The sequence below is a fragment of the Canis lupus genome, chromosome 7, assembly GCF_003254725.2.
Source record: "Canis lupus dingo isolate Sandy chromosome 7, ASM325472v2, whole genome shotgun sequence".
NCBI classification, from domain to species: Eukaryota; Metazoa; Chordata; class Mammalia; order Carnivora; family Canidae; genus Canis; species Canis lupus.
The window spans coordinates 30,774,007-30,797,583 of NC_064249.1; the positions used below are offsets into that span (position 1 = coordinate 30,774,007).

Sequence of the window (23,577 nt, forward strand, 5' to 3'; positions counted from 1 at the left end):
TTTAAGGCACTTAGCTAGGTGGGATGGGGGCAGAGGGACACCATTTATATGAATGCCTTTGGTAATGTGATTTGCATTAGTGTTACCTGGCACTTTAAAAGCACTTAATAGATGTGAGTCCCGAGAGTTCCTACTTTATTACTACAACACTTAGCATAGTAGCAAGCACATATGGACATTTAATAAATGCCTTTAGCATGAGGATTGCTTGATATCTAAGAAGCTGGTAATTTAGCACAATTAATTTCAGGGAAGAGGTTAGAAGAAAGATCATTTTATGCTTAGCTGGGGTTGAAAAATAAAGGTTAAGACTGGAAAGAACATGCAAAGGAAACCATCTCAATGAAAAAGAAAGTCAAACATTCACAAAAGCCTAAATTAAAATAATTTCAAAGAAAAGCAAAATTGGTTTGTGACACATGCTGATATTCACCTTCCAAAAAAAAAAAAAAAAAAAGGCCAGGGTCATATAAAAACCTAATGTCAACTATCTTTGTAAAGGTAACTATCATAGTACTATTCATATTGTATGGTCCAAAGACAGGCTGCCCAAGATGGCGTACTTGGGCATGAACAGTACTTTGAGTTAAAAGCAATCCAAACCCTGTAGGTTCAGGGAAAGCTCTTCACCTGCCGTCTGCTTTACCAGCATGGGAGCTATTAACAAAGATGCTTCTTCAATCTGAATAGGGCAACATCTTTGTTTTCTAAACATCTCCTCACCTTCTGTTAATGAGCTTGCTCCTCCCTTTTGTGCCTTCAGGCATCTACCCTTTCCATGGCTCAATAAGCCTCATTGTCTTTGGAATTTCACGTCTATGTGAATTCCCCAGACAGAAACTATAAATTTGATTTTCTCCTGTTCATCTGTCTCCTTTCAACCTGATTCTTAGTCCAGCCATAAAGATCTTGAAGGGCAGAGGAAACTCTTCCTCTTCAACAGTATCTTTAAGTAATTTTGGCTGATACTGGCACAGAACAAATGACTGTAGAAATTATTTTGTTGAGAGCCTAACAACATGTTCACTAATGGGAAGTGTTCAGGGTTATTTTTCCACATTCTCCAAATGAATAGACCAGCTAAAAAAAAAAAAAAAAAAAGAATAGACCAGCTATAAAATCTCAAAAACAAAGCAAACAAAAAACTCAAGCTCAAGTATCAAATATCTTTGCTACCTATCATGTCCACTTTCATTTTCACAAGACCAACAGAGGAAGTTTTATTCTTCCTTACATCACAAATTTGTCCTGTTTTTAAATACAAATCATTTTATTAAGTCAGAATTCTTAGCCTATGTTTCCAATCATAATTCCAACTAATACCTTTTTTCTTCACTCTATACTAATGAAGGGGTTCAAAAAGAGACTCCCCAAAATGTGTCACTTTGACAGGTGGATTTTTCTCTACCTGAAGATGATCAAAGCCCTAAAGACTCAGAAAAAAGGTTTTGTGTTTTGTGTGTGTGTGTGTGTGTGTGTGTGTGTGTGTGTTTACCTCCACTGTAACTGCCTGTAAGATAGAGGACTTGGTCTAGAAAGAAAGTTGTCAGTAGGGACAACTACCATGAATACAGGGTAGGCATAGTAAACTGGAGGGTATTTGCAGGGCTTATTTGTTCAGGTTCTTCTCTGTGTCCCACTGTCTCCATGTGGTAGGACAAATATTTGTTAACCTAACATTTGCTCTTCTCATCTTCCTGTGAAATCATCTTCGTATGTTTTGAGGCCCCAGACCCTTACCCCCTTCCCCTTAGGTCAGGATGCATATAAACCTCCATTACCTGTTTGGAGTTCTCTCCTGTTAATGTAAATTTAATTAATAAACAGTCAAAAGAACCTAGAAGGACAGAGGAAAAAATTCTCTCCCCTACACAAGAACCCTGCTTGAAAAGCCGTCTACTTGATCCCAGTCATCATTGGCCAAATCCAACCAATATTGGCATGTTCCCTTTGAAACATTTATGCTGTAGTTCCTTCTATGAAAAACTGCATTTCTGCCCCAACTCTAGATCATATCTCTTCTTACCTTTTAAGTATTCCTCAAGCTCTTATTACTAATTTATCAAGTATTTCTGTAGTTATCTGAATTGCAAGGGTAGGTCACAGGTTATTCCCTTACCTCCAGAGTATGTATTCTATCATGGCTGGGAGGACATCTACAAAAGAAATGGTTCAGCATAAACCTACATTTGAAAACTTGTAACAGTTGTTGGTCTGTATCTTAGAGTAGAAATCGGTGTATTATATTTGTAAAACAAGAGACTGAATTTTTTTATCAGTGTTGAATCTTCCCCGGCTTTTTTTTTTTTTTTTTTTTAAGATTTACTTATTCATGAGAGACACAGAGAGAGAGAGGCAGAGACATAGGCAGAGGGAGAAGCAGGGTCCTCACATGGAGCCCAACGTGGGACTTTAACCTGGACCCGGGATCATGCCCTGAGCCGAAGGCAGATGCTCAACCACTGAGTTACCCAGGCATTCTACCCTGCCCTGCTCCCCAATTATGTTTGCTAAGTCTCATCCCATAATGACATTTGTTACACATTGCCAACCTCTACCAAATATCTAGGCAGTATTCTACATATAATGTGTGTTCATTAAATACTGTCAGGCTTATGCTATATGAATTGAATATTATCATGATCAGAGGGAAAGAGAAGAACTCGGGGACACAAACCTTAATCCAATAGCATTTGAATACCTTTAACATGCATAATTATGTATAAATTAAAGAGAATTTACTAACTAACCAGTCAAGTGAGAAAAGTTTTCAAGTAAGCATTTTATTTATAAAGTGCATTTTTTTAAAGATTTTTTAAATTTATTCACAAAAAGAGGCAGAGAGCAGAGACACAGGCAGAGGGAGAAGCAGGCTCCTTGTGGGGATGCTGATGCCATACCGGACTCAATCCTGGGACCAGGATCACACCCTGAGCCAAAAGTAAACAAACACTCAACTCCTGAGCCACCCAGGCATCCCCATAAAGTTCCTTTTTTTTTTTTTTTTTTAAAGAATCCTCAGGGACAGCTGAGTGGCTCAGTTGGTTAGGCATCTGCCTTCTGCTGGGGTCATGATCTGGAGGTCCTGATCCCATCTGTCTTCCCTGTTCAGCAAGGAGTCTGCTTCTCCCCTACGCCCCTCCTCCCCTCACTTGTGCTCATTCTCTTGGTTCTTTCTCATGCTCTCTCTCAAATAAATAAAATACATAACCATAAACCCAAATACATAACCATGGGGAAACAGAGGTCTTGAAAACCAAATCTAAGTTTAAAATTATTTTAAATTCCATTATCATAGAAAGACAAATAAAGGGAAAGTAGCTAATTAAAGTCTCCCAAGTGTGTGGCATAATATAAGCCCTCAAATGTTTGCTAAATGAAAGCAAAATCTCTAAGTCAGTTTATCTTCTTTAAGGAAACATGTCAGGACAGGTAAAAATAGAGTTCAGAGACAATCTGAAGAGATTCAAGTCCAGCTCAAAAATTGGCTGATTTTACTGGATCTTTAGTTTCTGACTTGTGTTAATGATAAGCATACTATCCTTAAATTTGAGTCCTAAAAGATTATGCTGTGCCCTAAGTAAAATTTATGGGAAAAGTAAAATTTATAGACCAGTGAAGGATACCTTAAATCTATAGAAAAGACAAACTCTAGTCATTTAACCAGTATTTATTAATCACCTACCAGGTGCCAGGTGCTAGAGATACTTGGAGTTCAGAACACAATGAATAAAACCGACAAGGTTTCATTCCTCTTGGGAGTTTTTGGTCTCATTGCAGACAGATATGATAAATTATGATAAATTCTATAAAAGGAAAGATATATCTCAAGAAGCAATTTTTCTACAGAAACTCTCTTTGTGTTGAGCTCTGAAGAATTAAATGGAATTGACTCAGCAAAAGGGGATGTGGAGGGTCAGAGCATGGTCCCTGTGAGGATGTGAGCAAAGGCCTGGGTGCCTCAAGTACCAAGAGGGAGGAAAGGCTAAAGAAGCAGGCATGCGAGATGCTGGTCTTTATCCTAAAAGCAATGGGGAATAATCTTAAGCAGGAGAATGACATGACTGGATTTGTATTTTCAAATGATCATCCCAGCTTCAGTGTAGAAAATCAATTAAAGGAAGATTGGGGGAACTGGTATTATTCTGCAAGACAGAGATGCTGCTGCTCCTTGGACTGGGGCAGAGAACATGGACTGAGAGAAATGGGCAGATTTGGGAATTACTAAAGGATATAAAACTTACAGATTTTGCTATAATATTGGGGATCCCTGGGTGGCTCAGCGGTTTAGCGCTTCCCTTTGGCCCAGGGTGTGATCCTGGAGTCCGTGCATGGAGCCTGCTTCTCTGCCTCTCTCTCTGTGTCTCGCATGAATAAATAAATAAAATCTTAAAAAAAGAGAAGATTTTGCTATAATAAGAATTTGAAGCTGAGAGTGAGGGGCTACTGGTAATACTCCTAAGTCTCTGACCTGGTGTTAAGAAAATATTACTGGTGGGAGCATAGTCTCTTCTCACCAAGGTACTCCCTGACAAAAGCACTCCCTCTCCAACCATGGCCTGTGATGTGTGTACACAGGTGTATTTATTCAACAAGTATTCTATTTTTTTTAAAAAAGATTTTATTTATTTATTCATGAGAGACACAGAGACACAGGCAGAGGGAGAAGCAGGCTTCCATGCAGGCAGCCTGACGTGGGATTTGATCCCAGGTCTCCAGGATCACGCCCTGGGCTGAAGGCAGTGCTAAACCACTGAGCCACCCGGGCTGCCCTATATTCAACAAGTATTCTGAGCACCTAGTGAGCTCTCTTCACTGTTCAGGTGCTGGGGATAGCACAGAGAACATGCCAATACCTGTGCCCTCATGGAGCATGCATAACAGTAGGGGAAACCATGACTTTTAAAATATACACATAAATGTTAAGGAGAAAAATTACTTAAAAAGGAAATGAAGTATTAAATAATGAGACTGGATTTCTTGTGTGGTTTAATCAGTCCTATTTCTTTATCACAGACATATCAAGGGAGGTTATTAAACAGTAAAATGAGGGATGCCTGGGTGGCTCAGCGGTTGGGCATCTGCCTTTGGCTCAGGGTGTGATCCTGGAGTCCTGGGATTGAGTCCCGCATTGAGCTCCCCACGTGGAGCCTGCTTCTCACTCTGCCTGTGTCTCTGCCTCTCTCTCTCTCTCTCTCTCTCTCTCTCTCTCTCTCTCTGAGTCTCTCATGAATAAATAAATTTTAAAAATCTTAAAAAAACAACAGTAAAATGAAACTCCTAATTTGCAGGAAAAAAAAACATAAGACAATCATTGCAAGAATGACAAAATAAAATAAAATTTAAACCACTCCTTGCACTGTTGGGGATTTACCCCAAAGATTCAGATGCAATGAAACGCTGGGACACCTGCACCCCGATGTTTATAGCAGCAATGTCCACAATAGCCAAACTGTGGAAGGAGCCTCGGTGTCCATCGAAAGATGAATGGATAAAGAAGATGTGGTTTATGTATACAATGGAATATCACTCAGCCATTAGAAACGACAAATACCACCATTTGCTTCAAAGTGGATGGAACTGGAGGGTATTATGCTGAGTGAAGTAAGTCAATCGGAGAAGGACAAACAGTGTATGTTCTCATTCATTTGGGGAATATAAATAATAGTGAAAGGGAATATAGGGGAAGGGAGAAGAAATGTGTGGGAAATATCAGAAAGGGAGACAGAACATAAAGACTCCTAACTCTGGGAAACGAACTGGGGGTGGTGGAAGGGGAGGAGGGCGGGGGTGGGGGTGAGTGGGTGACGGGCACTGAGGGGGACACTTGACAGGATGAGCACTGGGTGTTATTCTGTATGTTGGTAAGTTGAACACCAATAAAAATTATTTTATTAAAAAAATAAAATAAAAAAATAAACCACTCCTCTATGTTCCTTACAAAAATACTGTAATTCCTCTCTTAGGCAAATTGATACTGCTCCTTACGGTGACAGTGACCTACCTTACCCTCCTGCTGCAATATACAAGTATTTCCAAAAGAAATAAAAAGAAAGGAAGAAAAAACTATTGGTCCTATCACAGTGCTCCTATCAGCTATAACTATCACACTTGTCTGACTGAGGGTAAACTAACCCTGGAACTCAGCAGTAGCAAATCTGAGGACTAACGGCAGCATGTTCCAAACGAGAATCTTCAGAAAGCCCAGAAAAAAGACAGAACAAGAAAGGACTGCAGAGGAAAGTGGGAGGAGTGCCAATATTCTTAGATGGAGATGTTGGTATTAATGAAAAGTGACAAGAATTCTTGCAAAAACTGGATTTATTTAAAAAAAAAAAAAAAAAAAAAAAAAGGGATCCCTGGGTGGCGCAGCGGTTTGGCGCCTGCCTTTGGCCCAGGGCGCGATCCTGGAGACCCGGGATCGAATCCCACATCGGGCTTCCGGTGCATGGAGCCTGCTTCTCCCTCTGCCTGTGTCTCTGCCTCTCTTTCTCTCTCTGTGACTATCATAAATAAATAAACATTTAAAAAAAAATTAAAAAAAAAAAAGAGACAGAGAGAGAGAGAGAGAGTAGGGCTCCTTGGGTGGCTCAGTCTTAAGCGACTGCCTTTGGCTCACTCAGGTCATAATCCCAGGGTCCTGGGATTGAGTCCCACATCAGGCTCCCTGCTCAGTGGGGAGAGTCTGCTCTTACCTCTGGCCCTCCCCACTGCTTGTGCTCTCTCTCTCTCTCTCCCCCAAATAAATAAAATATTATTTTAAAAAAAGAATAACTTTACTAAAATTCATAGTTTATACATACAACTGAGTAACAACAAATAAGCACCAAACTACTTTAACTCCCCAATCTTTTTGACAGCACAGTTGAATCTATAGACAGGTAATCCTACTAATTACCAAATGTATCAACTATGTTAAAACCGACAGTAGTGGGTAAACTTTTGGTTTCTAAGGCAGAGTATGTAGCACCAAATACAGCAAATTCTTCAGAAAGCAGGGCCAATAAAATAGCAAGAATAGGTAACTTCTTATTTAAAATCAAGTCTGCCGGGCAGCCCGGTAGGTCTGGTTTAGCGCTGCCCCTCCAGCCCAGGGCTTGATCCTGGAGATCTGGGATCAAGTCTCATGTCAGGCTCCCTGCATGGAGCCTGCTTCTCCCTCTGCCTCTGCCTCTGTCTCTGCCTCTGTGTGTGTGTGTCTCTCATGAATAAATAAATAAAATCTTTAAAATAAATAAATAAAATAAATAAAATAAAATCTGCCTCTTCAATATTGCCACATCTCGTATACAAATTTACCAGAAAAGGTATATTTTAGGCAATACTCAGAGCTAGAAGAACAAGAAAGAAAAATTAGGTAAAGGAATTATCTAAAATAGTCAAACTGAATAGTATTATTAGTTCTAAAAGCCATATGGATTTTTGACGGCTCATTCTCTATCCAGGCACATTATTATAAAACTCCTTGAACTTTACCCAAAAGAGGGGGGGGGGGGCTACTAGGAGACAGAAGCAACAGATTAACTGCAAAATACTACCTGCTAGAGATTACATCTCTAACAAATGAGGAAAAAGACGTGTAAGAACTTATATAAAGTATTTTTTAAAATCCTGCATAGAGGGCAGCCTGGGTGGCTCCACGGTTTAGCACCGCCTTCAGTCCAGGACATGATCCTGGGAGACCCAGGATGGAGTCCCAGAGTCCCCCCGTGGGGCTCCCTGCATGGGGCCTGCTTCTCCTCTGCCTATGTCTCTGCCTCTCTCTGTCTCTTATGAATAAATAAAATCTTAAAAAAAAAAAATCCTGCATAGAGTAATTCTGGGTGAACCAAAACAAGTTAAAAATATATATATCAACCTTATCATTGTTTAGGTATGATAAGGAAAAGAAAATCTAGTTAGGGGAAAAAGAAATCACTCAATTTGCAGTCTATTGTCTTCAGAATAAATCAGGAGTTTGACCTACAGTTACTACCTTTGTTTTGTTTTGTTTTTTTACAAAGAGATTAGTTATAAACAATGTGATCATGGTTCAGGCCCAATTATTTAAGAGAAGAAATACAAGAAAATTAAATAACTTATTTTTAACTATGACTCTTATAACTTTGTTAAGCCCAATAATTTATTTCACTGTGACATTTCAAAATCCCTAATTTTATTGTCCTAAGTACGTGAAGCTGTGAGGAGGGAGGAAGGTGGAAGAATTAGAGAAAATGGGCTGCAAGTTCAAATTCTTGTCTACACTACTCTTCTACACAGGCAAATCAGTAGATCGTAATATGGGTCATCCCAGCTTTTCCTATGGAAGTCCAGGAGAGCTCCCAGTTACTTCCCAACAAGGCCCACATTCCTCACAGGTATAATAGGGGAAGCAGAAGCTACTGGACCAGAGAACAAGGAGAATCTAAGCTTTATTTTTAATTTTCATTATTTTTGTAAATTTTAAGTAAACCCTATCCCTCGCAATATGGGCCTGAATTCATTGCCCCAAGATCAAGAGTCGCCAGCTGTACAGACTGAGCCAGTCAGGCACCCCAAAAAAGCAAGTATTTTAATGAAAAAGTCTACATTACATTTCTTTAAATTCATTTTTAAATGCCTGGTTTACAAATTTTGGATGATCTAATGCTTTCAAGAAAGATTCACTGCCCATTTCAATGTAGTTGGCTCCAATGGGGCAAAATTTGTGTGTGCAAATCTAAGATCTTAAACTTCACTAACAGCAGCGTTAAAAACCACAGGCTCAGGGATCCCTGGGTGGCGCAGCGGTTTAGCGCCTGCCTTTGGCCCAGGGCGTGATCCTGGAGACCCGGGATCGAGTCCCACGTCGGGCTCCCGGTGCATGGAGCCTGCTTCTCCCTCTGCCTGTGTCTCTGCCTCTCTCTCTCTCACTGTGTGCCTATCATAAATAAATAAATAAATAAATAAATAAATAAATAAATAAATAAATAAATAAATAAATAAATAAATAAATAAAAAAAAACAAAAAACCACAGGCTCAAATGGCATCACTTAAACCAAGTCACCAAGTCTGGGTTTAATACATAATCTGATTGCAGTTTCAACCTCACCCAGAAATGTATTCATAACTGGTTAGTCAGGAATTTTCTGACCCCCACTGGTGAAGTAATGGGGCACAAGGGTCCTCTCCACTCCCCAAAGGAAAATGATGTAGTAGTCTGCATGATAAGACAACCTGTTCTTCCCCCCTATGGAAAAGTGAACCTGCCTGGAACAATTCTTTTCTTTTGCTAATAATTTTCTCACCCTATCCTTCTTCCCATAAAAACTTTTTATTTTTGTATAACTCCTGAGAGCTCCCCTCTACTTACTACAGGGGATGCTACCTAATTCATGAACCCTTTAATAAAGCTAATTACATCTTCATATTTCCTTGGCTGAATTTTATTTTGTAACAGCAGTAAACAGCTCTCCCGGTGTTCAAACAGTGGAATCTCCCATGCTCCAAAGAGTGCAACAAAACTCTTAGCAGACTTTAGAAGTTTAGAATGAGTCCTCAATATGGTTTGATCTTCTGAAATCTTAATGAGTAGGGAATATACTTAATGAGCCAGATTAAGAACACCTCCACCCCAAAATAAGGAGCCCCCCAAAGGGCCATATTTATTTTCACATTCTGCAGAATTAATGAAACAATTCACTAGAAAAAGCGTTGATTATTGATGAATATATACAAAAATACAGAAAACACCCACAAATGGCAAACATACCTAACCTTAGCAAAAAGTCCACCCTGCAGGCAATCCTTTATTATAGCAAATATGTTCTGGAAAGGGCCAGGAAGCAAATATTTTAGTCATTATGAACAATTACCTATGCCACTGTAGCACAAGTACAGTCATACATAATACACTGATGATACTAAACATATGGGTATGGTTGTGTCCCAATATAACTTTATTTATGGATACAGAAATGTCGATTTCATAGAATTTTTGTGTCATAAAATATCATGCTTTTTATTTCTTCCAATTAAAAATGTAAATTCATTCTTAGAGGTCCATTTGATGCCATTCCTGTGTTATTTCTATCAACATTTGCAGAAATAAAAATTTACAAATATCTATAAAAATATTTTTCTTAATATTTAATTTCTTTTCTCCATTCCCAGTTCCAAGCCTTCCACAGAAACTTTCTAAAGTCCTATTTCATCAGATTCCTTCCCTCCTTGCACATCCCTCTCCCCAGGGTACAGCTTGCCAGTCCCTTGGATGTTTTTAAATCAAAATCTACCCATGTCAGGAAAAAAAGTCACTCATCACAATTTTTTTTATAAATCCTACTTCCTTGAACTACTGTAAAGCTCCAGATCTTTTCATGCTCAATCTTTCAATAAGTATAGATTTGGCCAATCTTATTATGCTCTGTCTCTTTCAGCCATTTAAGTCTGGTTCTATACAATGAGACCCCTGTGAGGTTGTGGCAGTTACGCTGCATTCTTAAGAAGGAAGGTTTTAGTCACAAATACATTTAATGTTTAAAATCTTGCCACTAACTAACTGTTCAAATGGTGTCTCAAGAAAAGAGGTGATCTACTAGTTTAAAATGCTTCTGTTTCCACTTTGCTGGTTAAGGATTCTTTTCTATTTTTAAAATTATTTATCACTTTTCTAATTACTATTATTATTGTTATAATAACATCATTACTAGGACAACATTTCATATATGTAAAAAACTTGCATCTCTTTAAATTTAAAGCTACAGAGTCCTAAAATGTTAAATTACTTAAATAACTGAACCATTGTAAGTAGGCATTAAACCCATCAGAGTGTAACATCTGAAATAAGTTAAAATCAATACTAAAACTTGGAAAGGTACAATCTTAAACTAGAAAGTGTCAAGAAATCATCCATTTCATAAGTATCTCTTTATATGTGGGAAGTGTGTAAATGTGTAGTCCCTGCTGCAGGGGCTCTTTCAGATTAGCATAAATATTCGGGCATTAGTGAAAAAGCCTTGTGCTAGGACAGAATTGTGTTCTTGAAAGGTGATGATCAGGAGATGGAGCATTTAATAAGGAATGAGACTTCACTCTCCAATTCTCCCCATTCATAAATAACAAGTGTTTAAATGCACCTATATTAAAACAGTTCCCAGTGAATTCAGGATAACAGTAAGGGCAAAAATGCCACAGTTCAGCAATCTGTGTTTGACTGTGAAGTGATTTCTCCTGAAGACAGATGCCACCCCAAGGAACAAAAGCAGAAAAACAATCCATCCTATGACCAGAGGCAAAAGCAAGAAAAGATTAGAACTGCAAGTCTCTCTCTCTCTCTCTCTCTCTCTCTCCCCTCTGAGACTCCCTGGCTACATCTTTACAACATCCTGCACAGACAACAGAAATGGTAATTTCCTACACAATACAAAGCAAGAAGCTCTTTGCCTTTTATTCTGCTGTCAAGTATATAAACCAAAGGATTTCTTGCAAACCACTGTACCCCCCCACCAAAAACAAGAAACCAAGGGATACAGTTCCTGAAAAGCAACATCCAGGGTCCATTAAAGGTTAAAACATTTCCTCTAGTAGTTAACACATTTAATTTTTTTTTTTTTTAAGTGCACTAGCTAGGATTGAGTATTCTAAAAGAAATCCTTAGGACAAAAAAAAAAAGAGGACGGGAGGATTACTTGTACTATGTATTTTTACTTGAATGCATGTGGGGAAAGAAACAAATACTAAAAACTTATTCATGAAATTTTCAAAATAAAACGGTACTACTGTCCCTACAAAGAAATTTCTTTTTTAATGCTCTTTTTACTCCACTGAATGACTCCCATGATCCTAAAAAGACAGACACCCTAACTGCATGTTGTCACAAGTTGCCCGCCATTAATTTAACATCAGCTAAAACATAAAACACATTGTCAGAAATTCTAACCTTGCTCTTCACTACACTGCAATTTTTAATTTAAAAATACAATAAAGGGAAACACTGCTCTTTTTTCCCCCATCATCCTTCTCCCTCTTCCATCTCTTTTGGACAGTCCCCTGAACCCTACCACACAGCACTTATTATCCAATTTCTTCAAGAGAATAAAAATAAATCAAACCACGGTCCAAAACTCTAATCATCTTTGCAAGGAATTAAGGCCATTTCTAAAGATTTGCTAACTTGATGTTTTTCTCAATGATTAACAGTAGGCAAATATCTAGAATCATACACTATTTGCAAAAGCAACATTAAAACAACTTGACCATAAGCTGGCTAAATTTCAAGTATGTATAACATAAAATTTCAATAATTTTCTCTGAAGTTTTAAGTTTGTTCTACATAGGTTATCTCTTTTGTTATTTCCTATTTAAAGCTTTTTATTAAAAAAATCTTATTTCTCAGTTCCATTCCAATGAAAAGTACCATTAAGACAACAAACCTACAGCTAAGCCATCTACATGACACTAAAGAGCAAACATCCAATAAGCAGGAGCAGATTAGCAAGAGTTTCTCATTATTACAAGAACTGTTCTCAGCAATTAAATTTATTCCCATTTGTATGTTTTGTTACATAGACAAAGAAAGCAGAAACTAACTCACCAATCTATAGGGAGTGTAAATCAAAGTTATTGCCCTAAAAATACAGGATATTAAAAGGCACAGAGTGGAAGAATAATAGCAGTAAAATCTTTGGTTCCTTCCACCTGCCCTGGATTCTTGGGTTGCAGCTTCTCTATCAGCTAATTTTCTCTCTGTGTGGAGTTTTACTTGGTGTGCATTGCTCTCCACTTCCATTTCTAGCCCTGTCGTTTTTTAAAGGAGATAAAGCAACTGTATAAGAATGCTTAAAGACATCAAAGACCTAAAGCTTCACTGGTTGTGTGTGGCATAGGAGGAAGAGGAGGAAAACGTGAGGTAATGAGGATCTACTGTATTTACCTTATGTGCAGGGCATGTGGACAACAATAGAAACCATGTAGGGTGCACGTTTGGTCAAAAAAGAACATGGCAGCCTAATGGGAGGCCTTTGTTCTTCAAAAGGGTCTCCTTTCCCCCTTTTGTGTTTCACCTAATTCATGGCATCTGAGCTGCTCTTGAACTTGACAGACTGAGAGAAAGAGAGGGAGAAGAGCGGGGGGAGTTGAACACACAAAGAGAAGAGAAAGGGGGGGACTTCAAAAGGAATTCATTTGAAAAAATTAGTTCTCTTGCCAGTTTTGATGAAGTTTTGGAACTTTAAAGGAATTGGAGAATATCATTCAGGGTTGAAATTAATTTTTCCAGAGATTGTAATGAGAAATAACCTAGACAAATAAGGAACAAAATGAATTATGTCCTTATAACCAGTTACAATTTTTTTCTGCTATACCACAGTTCTTGAAATAATAGTAATAAAATACCTGATTTTCAACAATTACATAATTAGATAGCATTCTATACCCAGAACCAATAATTAAATAATTTTCCAGTTCAGGGGAATTATACTTGAGTAATAAACAGTGCCCAGGAACACTGCAAAAACACCAGCACCACCTGCAGGATATATACAGATGAGCATTCTAGAACATTTCAAACCCTAAGATTGATTGATTGACTGATTTTTAGAGATTTGTTTATGAGAGATAGCAAGAGAGCACGAGTGGGGCGGGGAGGGGGGCAGAGGGCCAGGGAGAAGCAGGCTCCCTGCTAAGCAGGGAGCCCAATGTGGGGGTTCCAACCCAGGACCCTGAGATCATGACCTGAGCCAAAGGCAGCCCCTTAACTGACTGAGCCATCCCTGCCCTGACACTTTCACTTTAATGTCAAGACTTAAAAAACTCTTAAAAACGAGTGAATAACTTTAGATAGAGAACAAAAATGTAGGAACCTTTGGCCAATTTAGGTATTCATAAATATAAATACAGGACTCAAAGATCCTTAGCTATGTTATGTATTAATACAAAAGGTTGCTTCAAAACAATAAAAGATCATGACTTTAAAATTGATTTATTTGGGGGCTCTGGGTGGCTCAGTCGGTTAGGCATCCAACTCTTGGTTTTGGTTCAGGTCATGGTCTTTTGGGGTTTTAGGATGGAGCCCCATGTTGGGCCTGCCCTCTCCTTCTGCTCCTCCTCTTGCTCTCTCTCTTCTCTCTCAAGTAAATAAATATTTTTTAAAAATAGATTTATTTTTTTCTGATTGTAAAACACTACATTCATTATACAACAACCAAATAAGTCTGAAATACTGGAAGCTATTCTACGCCTACTGTTAGATCTAGTATTTTTTTCTTCCAGGTCTTTCTTCTATGTGTATCTTACATACATAATTTTGTATTGTATACCACACATACTAGTTTGGGACTGCTGTTTTTACACACTCCTACCTCGATTTAATATATTTTGTACCTCCTTTCATGTCAGGTATCATATCAAAATTTTCATATCAAAAATTTTGAGGGAGGGGATCCCTGGGTGGCTCAGAGGTTCAGCACCTGCCTTTGGCCCAGGGATGATCCTGGAGTCCTGGGATCAAGTCCCACATTGGGCTCCCAGCATGGAGCCTACTTCTCCCTCTGCCTGTGTCTCTGCCTCTCTCTATGTCTATCATGAATAAATAAATTTAAAAATCTCAAAAAATTGGGAGGGACACCTGGGTGGCTCAGCAGTTGAGCTTCCTCCTTCAGCTCAGGGCATGATCCTGGGGTCCTGGGATCGAGTTCCACATCCAGTTCCCTGCATGAAGCCTGCTTCTCTCTCTGCCTCTCTCTCTCTGTCATTCATGAATGAATAAATAAAATCTTAAAAAAAATTTTTTTTGGTAGTATATAGTAGTAATCCACTGAAAGGACACACTAAGGATTAATGACCAATGTGCTATTACTATATATTTGAGCTATTTCTATTTTTTTCCACTTTACTAACAAAATTTTAAGAAATAGCACTATATATTACTATATATGTGTTCCTTTGCTCACTGGTCTAAATGATTCTATAAATTAACGGCTAGAGATAGAATTCCTAAGTGAAAGGGTACAAACATTTTTAAATTTAATAGTATAATCAAATTGCTGTCCAAAAGTTTTGTCAAGTTGTCTTCCCAATATTATGTAAGAATGTCTGTTTCCCATGATCCTAGACAACTATGTTTTTAGTATTTGACATTTTAATAATCACAGCTTTAGTTTTAAATCATTTTAGAGGGCAGCCCCGGTGGCGCAGCGGTTTGGCGCCGCCTGCAGCCCGGAGAGTGATCCTGGAGACCCAGGATTGAGTCCTGCGTCGGGCTCCCTGCATGGAGCCTGCTTGTGTCTCTGCCTCTCTGTCTCTCTCTCTGTGTTGCTCATGAACAAATAAACAAAATCTTTAAAATAAATAAATAAATAAATAAATAAATAAATAAATAAATAAATAAATAAAAAATCATTTTAGAACTTTCACACATAACTACTTCTTCAAAATGAGAATATATACATTTACTTCAATATTTACTGATGAAGATATTGTGTTAGAAGAAACATCACTTTTAAACTACGTTTAGAACCAATTATTTCTTTACGGTCACTTATCTCAATTTCATCTTACAATAAAATTAATACACAACCTCATTATTCATCAGAGTATAATCAGAAAGTACTGGATATTTCTAAACACTCAGAAAAAAATATGGTACCAATAAGGAGATTGAAAGAATTTCCCACAGGTCTCAAAAGCAACTATAAAAGAGGTAGGGTCACATAAACAAATAACCTTTTTAAGGGAACTATTTTGAAGATGTAGCTTTCTTTTTTTTTTTAAGAGAATCTTTTTTTTTTTTCTATATTTTATTTATTTATTCAGGGAGAGACACAGAGAGAGAGAAGAGGCAGAGACACAGGCAGAGAGAGAAGCAGGCTCCATGCAGGGAGCCTGACGTGGGACTCGATCCTGAGACTCTAGGATCATGCCCTGGGCCAAACGCAGGCACTCAACCCCTGAGCCACCCAGGGATCCCCGTGTGTGTGTGCAGTTATACTATGCACTATGCATGTGTGTCAGTTATACTAAATTTGTTTGAAAGTTAAGCTCAGGGACGCCTGGGTGGCTCAGCGGTTTAGTGCCTGCCTTCAGCCCAGGGCGTGATCCTGGAGTCCCGGGATTGAGTCCCATGTCGGGCTCCCTGCATGGAGCCTGCTTCTCTCTTTGCCTGTGTCTCTGCCTTTCTCTCTCTGTGTCTCTCATGAATAAATAACTAAAATCTAAAAAAAAAAAAAAAAAAAAAAGAAAGAAAGAAAGAAAGAAAGAAAGAAAGAAAGAAAGAAAGAAAGAAAGAAAGTTAGTTAAGCACAACCATTCTAGTTGTACCAGCCTGTGGATGTAACAGAATAACTGTAAATTTGGCACTGATAAAGCTTTAATCCCTGAGGCAGGGTTTCTCAACCTGGGCACTGCTAACATTCTGGACTAGATAATTGTGCTGGAGGGAGGAGGGCTGATCTGTGTACTGCAGGATGTTTTTTAGCAACATACCTGGCCTCCAATGACTACTGCCATGAATACCACACTACAGGTTATGACGACAAAAATGTCTCCACACATTGCCACATAACCCCTAGGGGGCAAAATCATCCCCATTTGAGAACCACCACTACTCCATGCTAACTAAAACAACTATCACATGCATCTCACTTCCGTAGGCATGATCTCACATGTTAAATTTTTAAAGTATGCAAATATGTTAAACACTCGAAATATTTATCAAATTCTTATTAACTTTCATCACATCTACTGCCATCAGTGAATATGACAGCACCAAAGACACAGACTTAAAAAAAAAAAAAAGACTCATCTGGTTACTAACATATTACTAGCTAACAATTAGGTTTCATTCGGTTTAACAGAAAGAATATTAAATTTGTTCAGGTAAAAACTTGAGTTATTTTAACTATTGTGAACTATCCTGTTGATTCTATATCCAAAATATATCTTGAATCCATCATTTCTCTGCATCTTGGACAACCTTCATCTCAGCCAACATCATCTCTCATACAAAGAGCCTTTTTAAATGTTCTCTCAGCTTCTACTCAGCTTTTACTTTCGACTCTTCCAACCCATTCTCCATTCATTTATTCATTCATTCATCCATTCAACTAGTTTCATGGAAGTCTACTATGTGTCAGGCACTCCATGCACTAAGAAAACATTGGTGCATAAAATTCTCTTACAAAATCCTTTACCTAGGGAAACTTAAATTCTAATATAAAATTTGTGAGAGAAAGGGACATCTGGGTGGCTCAGTGGTTGAGCATCTGCCTTTAGCCCAGGGCATGATCCTGGAGTTCTGGGATTGAGTCCCACATCGGGGTCCCTGCATGGAACCTGCTTCTCCCTCTGCCTGTGTCTCTGCCTCTCTCTTTCTGTGTCTCTCATGAATAAATAAATAAAATCTCTAAACAAAAAAATAAAATAAAATATATGAGAGGATAGTGTTTTGAAGAGAAGGTAGGGAAAGATGGGCAGGGATGGGGTCTGGCCAAAGATAGATTCACCAGTTATATAAAGACCTGAAGGTTAGGAAGTGAACCATGTAGATATTGGAGAAAGCATTGTAGGCAAAGGACAGCAAGTACAAAGGTCCTGAGTTGGGGGCATGCCTCTGCCTTTACATTGCACAAAATGGGAAACCACTAGAAGACTTGGAGCAGAGGTGAATCATGCTCTAATATTTTATTTTTTTATTTTTTATTTTTATTTTTTTTAAAGATTTTATTTATTTATTCATGAGAGACCAAGAGAGACAAAGACATTGGCAGAGAGAGAAGCAGGCCCCATGCAGGCAGCCTGATATGGGACTCGATCCCGGGATTCCAAGATCATGCCCTGGGTTGAAGGCAGACACTCAACCGCTGAGCCACCCAGGCGTCCCATGCTGTAATATTTTAAAGGAAAATACCAGTGACTATGTCAAGAATAGGCTGAAGGGCTACAAGGGTGGAAGCAGAGACCAGTTAATTTATGAGATTTAGACCAGAGTGGGTTAGTGAAGATAAGAAATAGTTGGATTTTGGATGTATTATTAATCACAACTTAGTATTTTAAAACATACTAATACAACTTAGTATTAAAACATAAATGGAGTTGTGCCACTCCTCAACTCAAACATCCTTCAACTGTCACCTTTTTCCCACTACACTTTATATAAAATGAAAAATCCTTAATATGGCCTAAACAGCTCTGCAAGATCTGGTCTCTGCCTAAATCTCCAGCCTCATCTTACTTCTCAGTAATCAAAATACATTTTGGCCACACTGTCCTTTCAGGTTCTCTACTACTCCAAATTCTTTTCCATGGGGTGGAGCTTTGAGCATACTGTTCTCTCTGCCTGAAATGCCCTTCTCACTCTTGGCCTTGCCTACATGATAGCTGGAGCTCTCACATTTCAATTCTCAGCTTAAAAAATTCACTTCCTTTAAAAAAAAAAAAAGATTTTATTTATTCATGAGAGACAGAGAGAGAGAGAGAGAGAGAGGGGCAGAGACACAGGCAGAGGGAGAAGCAGGCTGCCCTTAGAGGGCCCGATGCAGGACTCGATCCCAGAAGTTGATCCCAGAACCCCGGGATCATGACCTGAACCAAAGGAAGACGCTCAGCCACTGAGCCACCCAGGTGCCCCTGAATGCAAAAATTTAATTAGAATCCAAATGCACCAAGTACTTCTGCTTTTTCAGCCTTCTTGGAGCCTGTGGAGGCCTGCTGGGAACAGGGCTTCTAAAACAACAAACATGCCTAGAAGGCTGTGGTCCAAGGCCATTTTTGCTGGTGATAAGCAGGGTCTCCAGAACAAGAGGGAGCACACAGCTCTTAAAATTGAAGGTATTTACGCTCGAGATGAAACTGAATTCTATCTAGGCGAGAGATATGCTTATGTGTACAAAGCAAAGCACAACAACACAGTGACTCCTGGTGGTAAACCCAAAAACCCCAGAATAATCTGGAGAAAAGCAACTAGTGATCATGGAAACAATGGGATGGTTCCTGCTAAATTCTGAAGCAGGCTTCCTGCTAATGTCATTGGCCACAGAGTCCATGAGATGCTGTACCCCTCAAGCATCAAGTACTGAAAAGTAAATAAATGTGTAGATTTGTTCTCTTGTATTTTTGTTAAAACAAAATAAATGCAACAAGTACTTCTGACAGTGGGGAGGCCCCCCAAAGAAATGCCAGTCATACAGAAAATTTTTAATTAGAATTCAACAGGTGAATAAGGCCTCAACTAGTTTTAAAAGGCAGTTGAAGAACACAAATATATTTTTCTTACTTATTAATTAATGAGGATTCTTAGCATTATTTTAATGACTAAATTAAGCATACATTTGTTTTAATTATATTTTGTATAGAAAACAAAAACTGATCCAACAATGGAAAATACTTTCATTTTCCCATTCATTCATTACTTCTAATGCAATCAGATTAATCTTCCAAACGCATGGCTCAGATCATATTACTCAAAAAACTTCAGTGGCTCCCCACTGTCTACTGAATTAAGTCCAAACACCTTAGCCTGATATTTAAGACTCTACATAAATTGGCCCCAACTTATTTGCTTTTACTACCCTATAGTCTGTCTAGCCAAATTGAACTACTTTTGCTCCAACAGAGCCAGCTTTTTCCGCCTCCACCAGACCTTGGATCATATTGTTCCATCTTTCTGAAATGCAATTCTACCCTCCACTCCTAATCCACCTGTCAAAATCCTGCATTCCTGTTTCAGGACTCAGCTCACATGCTTCTAAGATGCACAGTCTCTCTCCAGCATCCTTAATACAAAATGACTTCTTCCTCTATAGACACCCAGAGCCCCAGCGCTTTGTAACTTACTACATTCTTATCTTAGATGACCTTTTCCTTGTAGGTTTGAGCTTCCTAATTAAATCACAAATAATTTTTAGCCCCTTCCTTTTCTGAAAGAAAGATGGATACTTACGTACACAAAATTAACAACTGTATTTACAATTTATAAACTGTTCTAAGAGCCTATTCCTTTTGAGGGCAAGAACTGTTTCTGATTCACCTTTTGTTTCTTGAAATTCTTTGAACAAAGTATGTATTTAAACAACTTTGTTGAATAAAACACAAAAATTTAAGTTGAACATAAAGTTGCCTTTTATCACTCAGATCTTATTCACTGAGCCACATTAAAAGAAAGAACAGAGGTGCCTGGGTGGCTCAGTTGGTTAAACATCCAGTGCTTGATTTCAGTTCAGGTCATGATCTCAGAGTTGTGAGATAGAGCTCCTGACCATGGAGCCTGCTTGGGATTCTCTCTCTCCCTCTCCTTCTGGTTTTGTCCCCACTCCCTTTCTGTAAAAACACACATACACACAATTAAGCAATTGTACTGCAGTTGGCTACTGTGCTAAGAGAACACATGATTACAAATAACTATAAAATACCATCCCTGTCCTAAGAAGCTTATTAATAATGTTAGGAACATATGACAATTTCCACAGCAATCAGAAAAATAATAAAAGTACTATCAAACAATTAAATTTTAAACTATGAATTTCAAAAGAGCTGATATAAATAACAAGTGCCATGAAAGTCTAGAATGCAGAGGCCACAGCTGGCAAGGCTTTGATGAAGAATGCTTCTGAAAGTCATAGCTGGAAGAGGCAAGATTATCCAAAACAATGTGTTCCCAGGTTGCTCCAATAGCCATATCCTCCTCCTAGATCTTGGTTTAAAAAAATAATAACCCAAGTAGAGCACCGGGTCTCTGACCTATAAATGTACATGCTCACTGACCTCATTCAATGCACACAGAGAAGTCCTCTACTAGCACTCAGATATAAAACTCAGAAATTGGGATCCCTGGGTGGCGCAGCGGTTTGGCACCTGCCTTTGGCCCAGGGCGCGATCCTGGAGACCCAGGATGGAATCCCACATCGGGCTCCCGGTGCATGGAGCCTGCTTCTCCCTCTGCCTGTGTCTCTGCCTCTCTCTCTCTCTCTGTGACTATCATAAATAAATAAAAATTTAAAAAAAAAAAAAAAAAAAACTCAGAAATTTCAGGGATGCCTGGGTGGCTCAGCGGCTGGGCGCCTGCCTTTGGTTCAGATCATGATCCCAGGATCCAGGATTGAGATCGGGTTCCCTCTGCCTGTGTTTCTCATGAATAAATAAATAAATAAATTTATAAAATAAAAATAAAAAAAAAATAAAGTCCAGAAATTTGAAAACACAACATTTTCCAAAACACAAAATCATTTTCTACATTTTCCTTACATGCAATGTGAAGGGAGAGAAGGAAATTGCAAAGATGACCATTTTAGGAAGCCAAATAAATTTTAAAAACAAATTACAATAAATCTTCATGGCCCTGCCTGCCTCATTCTAATAATTACCTCCTTAAACATCCGTAATCGGACAAACTTTTTCCTTGAGATATAGTTAAATCTACGGTTCAAATGTTTCAGATTAGAAAAGTAACTTATAAACTCATTCAAATGAAGGAGAGCAGAGCATAGTGGTTAAAACTGAGACCCTCAGGCCAGCTGGGTTGGGTTCATAATCCCAGCTACCCAGGCTTCCTCTGTGCCTCAGTTTATTCATCTCTAAAATGAGAACAGAATCAGCTAACTCATAGTATGGTTATGAGGACCAAATGAACTAAAATTCATTAAAGCACTAAGAATAGAAATCTAGCACACACTAAGCAACAAAGACATATTATTATTATTATCCAAAGGAATTAAGGATCCTATCTCAGTCAGGACTACTTAGGCAATAACACATTAGAGCAGTGACTCCTTATCCATGGTGGATATGTTCCACCACCTCCACTGGGTGCCTGAAACCTCCAATAGTACAGAATCCCTGTATATACTAGTTTTTTCTTCACATACATACATACATGCATAACTATGATTAAGTTTAATTTAAAAATTAGGCACAAAAAAATAAAATAAAAATTAGGCACAGTAAAAGATTAACAACAATAATAATAAAAAAAGAGCAGTTGTAACAATACAGTGCAATAAAAGTTTTGAGAATGTACCCTCTCGGGATCCCTGGGTGGCACAGCGGTTTAGCGCCTGCCTTTGGCCCAGGGCGTGATCCTGGAGACCCAGGATCGAATCCTACGTCGGGCTCCCGGTGCATGGAGCCTGCTTCTCCCTCTGCCTATGTCTCTGCCTCTCTCTCTCTGTGACTATCATAAATAAATAAAAATTAAAAAAAAAAAAAAACTTAAAAAAAAAAAAAGAGAATGTACCCTCTCAAAATATCTTACTGTGCTATACTCACCCTTCTTGTGATGATGCGAGGTGATAAAATGCCTACGTGATGAGATGAAGTGAGGGAATAACGTAGGCATGTGACGTAGCACTAGGCTACTACTGACCTTCTGACGAGTGTCAGGAGGATCAGCTGATTCTGGACCACGGCTGACTGTAGGTAACTGAAACCATGGAAAGTAAAACCACAGATGATGGGGGATTACTGTAGGAAACTAAAAGTATCAGCTTCAAAAGTGAAAAGTAGGCATTTCTATTGTGTAGTGGCCTGGGCAGTCTGCCCCAGAAGATGCCCCTTTGGCATAAAGATGATTTCAAGTTAAAAGTAATAAAAACCCAGAGTAAGCAAGAAGGCTCTCTGCCTTCTCCCTAACTGCCTAGATTTACACTGAAAAAGAGAGCCTGTAACAAGGAGCAAGCAGTGTATTAACAGAGGCCCCCTTTACTCAAGGCATCATTTGCATAACAGAACAGTCTTGTTTTTCAAAACAAATCCATTCATTTTTTTGTTAATGAGTTTTCTCCCTTATGAGTGCTCAGCCCCTCCCCTTTTGCCTTAGCTCCTAGAAGCTTCCTGTGGCTTTAAAGTCTTCAGAATTTCATGTCTGAATGGATGCCCCATACATACATCTATTAAATTTGATTTTCTCCTGTTAATCTGTCTCATGTCAATTTGATTCTGCGTCCAGCTGGAAGGACTACAGGGCAGAGGAAGGTCTTCCTCCCTGACACTATATAAAAAAATTCACATTAAAGGAAATGCAGAACCTATGTACACATAGAAACTCAATGTATGACAGAGCTGACATTGCTTAAAAGCAGATGGAAAAAAACAATTCAACAAATTGCCTTGGAAGAACTGCAAATCCATATGTATGTCCTGACCTCACACCATACACAAAAATAAATTCAAAGCTGATTTATGACCAAAATGTGAAAAAACAAACTTCTTAACTTCCAGAAAATATAAGATTTTGAAATTGGAAAAGGAAAGAAATATTTCTTTATTTTTTTTAATTTTATTTTTTAATTTATTTATGATAGTCACAGAGAGAGAGAGAGAGAGAGAGAGAGAGAGGCAGAGACTCAGGCAGAGGGAGAAGCAGGCTCCGTGCACCGGGAGCCCGATGTGGGATTCGATCCCGGGTCTCCAGGATAGCACCCTGGGCCAAAGGCAGGTGCCAAACCGCTGCACCACCCAGGGATCCCTGAAATATTTCTTTAATAAGGCATAAAAAATACAAACCATGAAAGAAAAGGCTTAAAATCCAACAGTATTAAAATAATTTTTTTTTCTAAGATTTTGTTTATTTATTCATGAGAGACACAGAAAGAGAGGCAGAGACAGGAGAAGCAGACTCCATGCAAGGA

The 23,577-nt window shown here is 38.6% G+C and overlaps 1 protein-coding gene and 1 pseudogene across 5 annotated transcripts in view; one reads left to right on the forward strand and one right to left on the reverse strand.

The window, feature by feature from the left end:
• The window catches only part of POU2F1 (POU class 2 homeobox 1), a 187,918-nt gene that overhangs the window by 127,059 nt on the left and 37,282 nt on the right, over positions 1 to 23,577 (reverse strand). The gene's annotated exons all lie outside the window — the stretch shown is intronic.
• LOC112648646 (60S ribosomal protein L35a-like) lies at positions 18,542 to 19,032 on the forward strand (annotated as a pseudogene).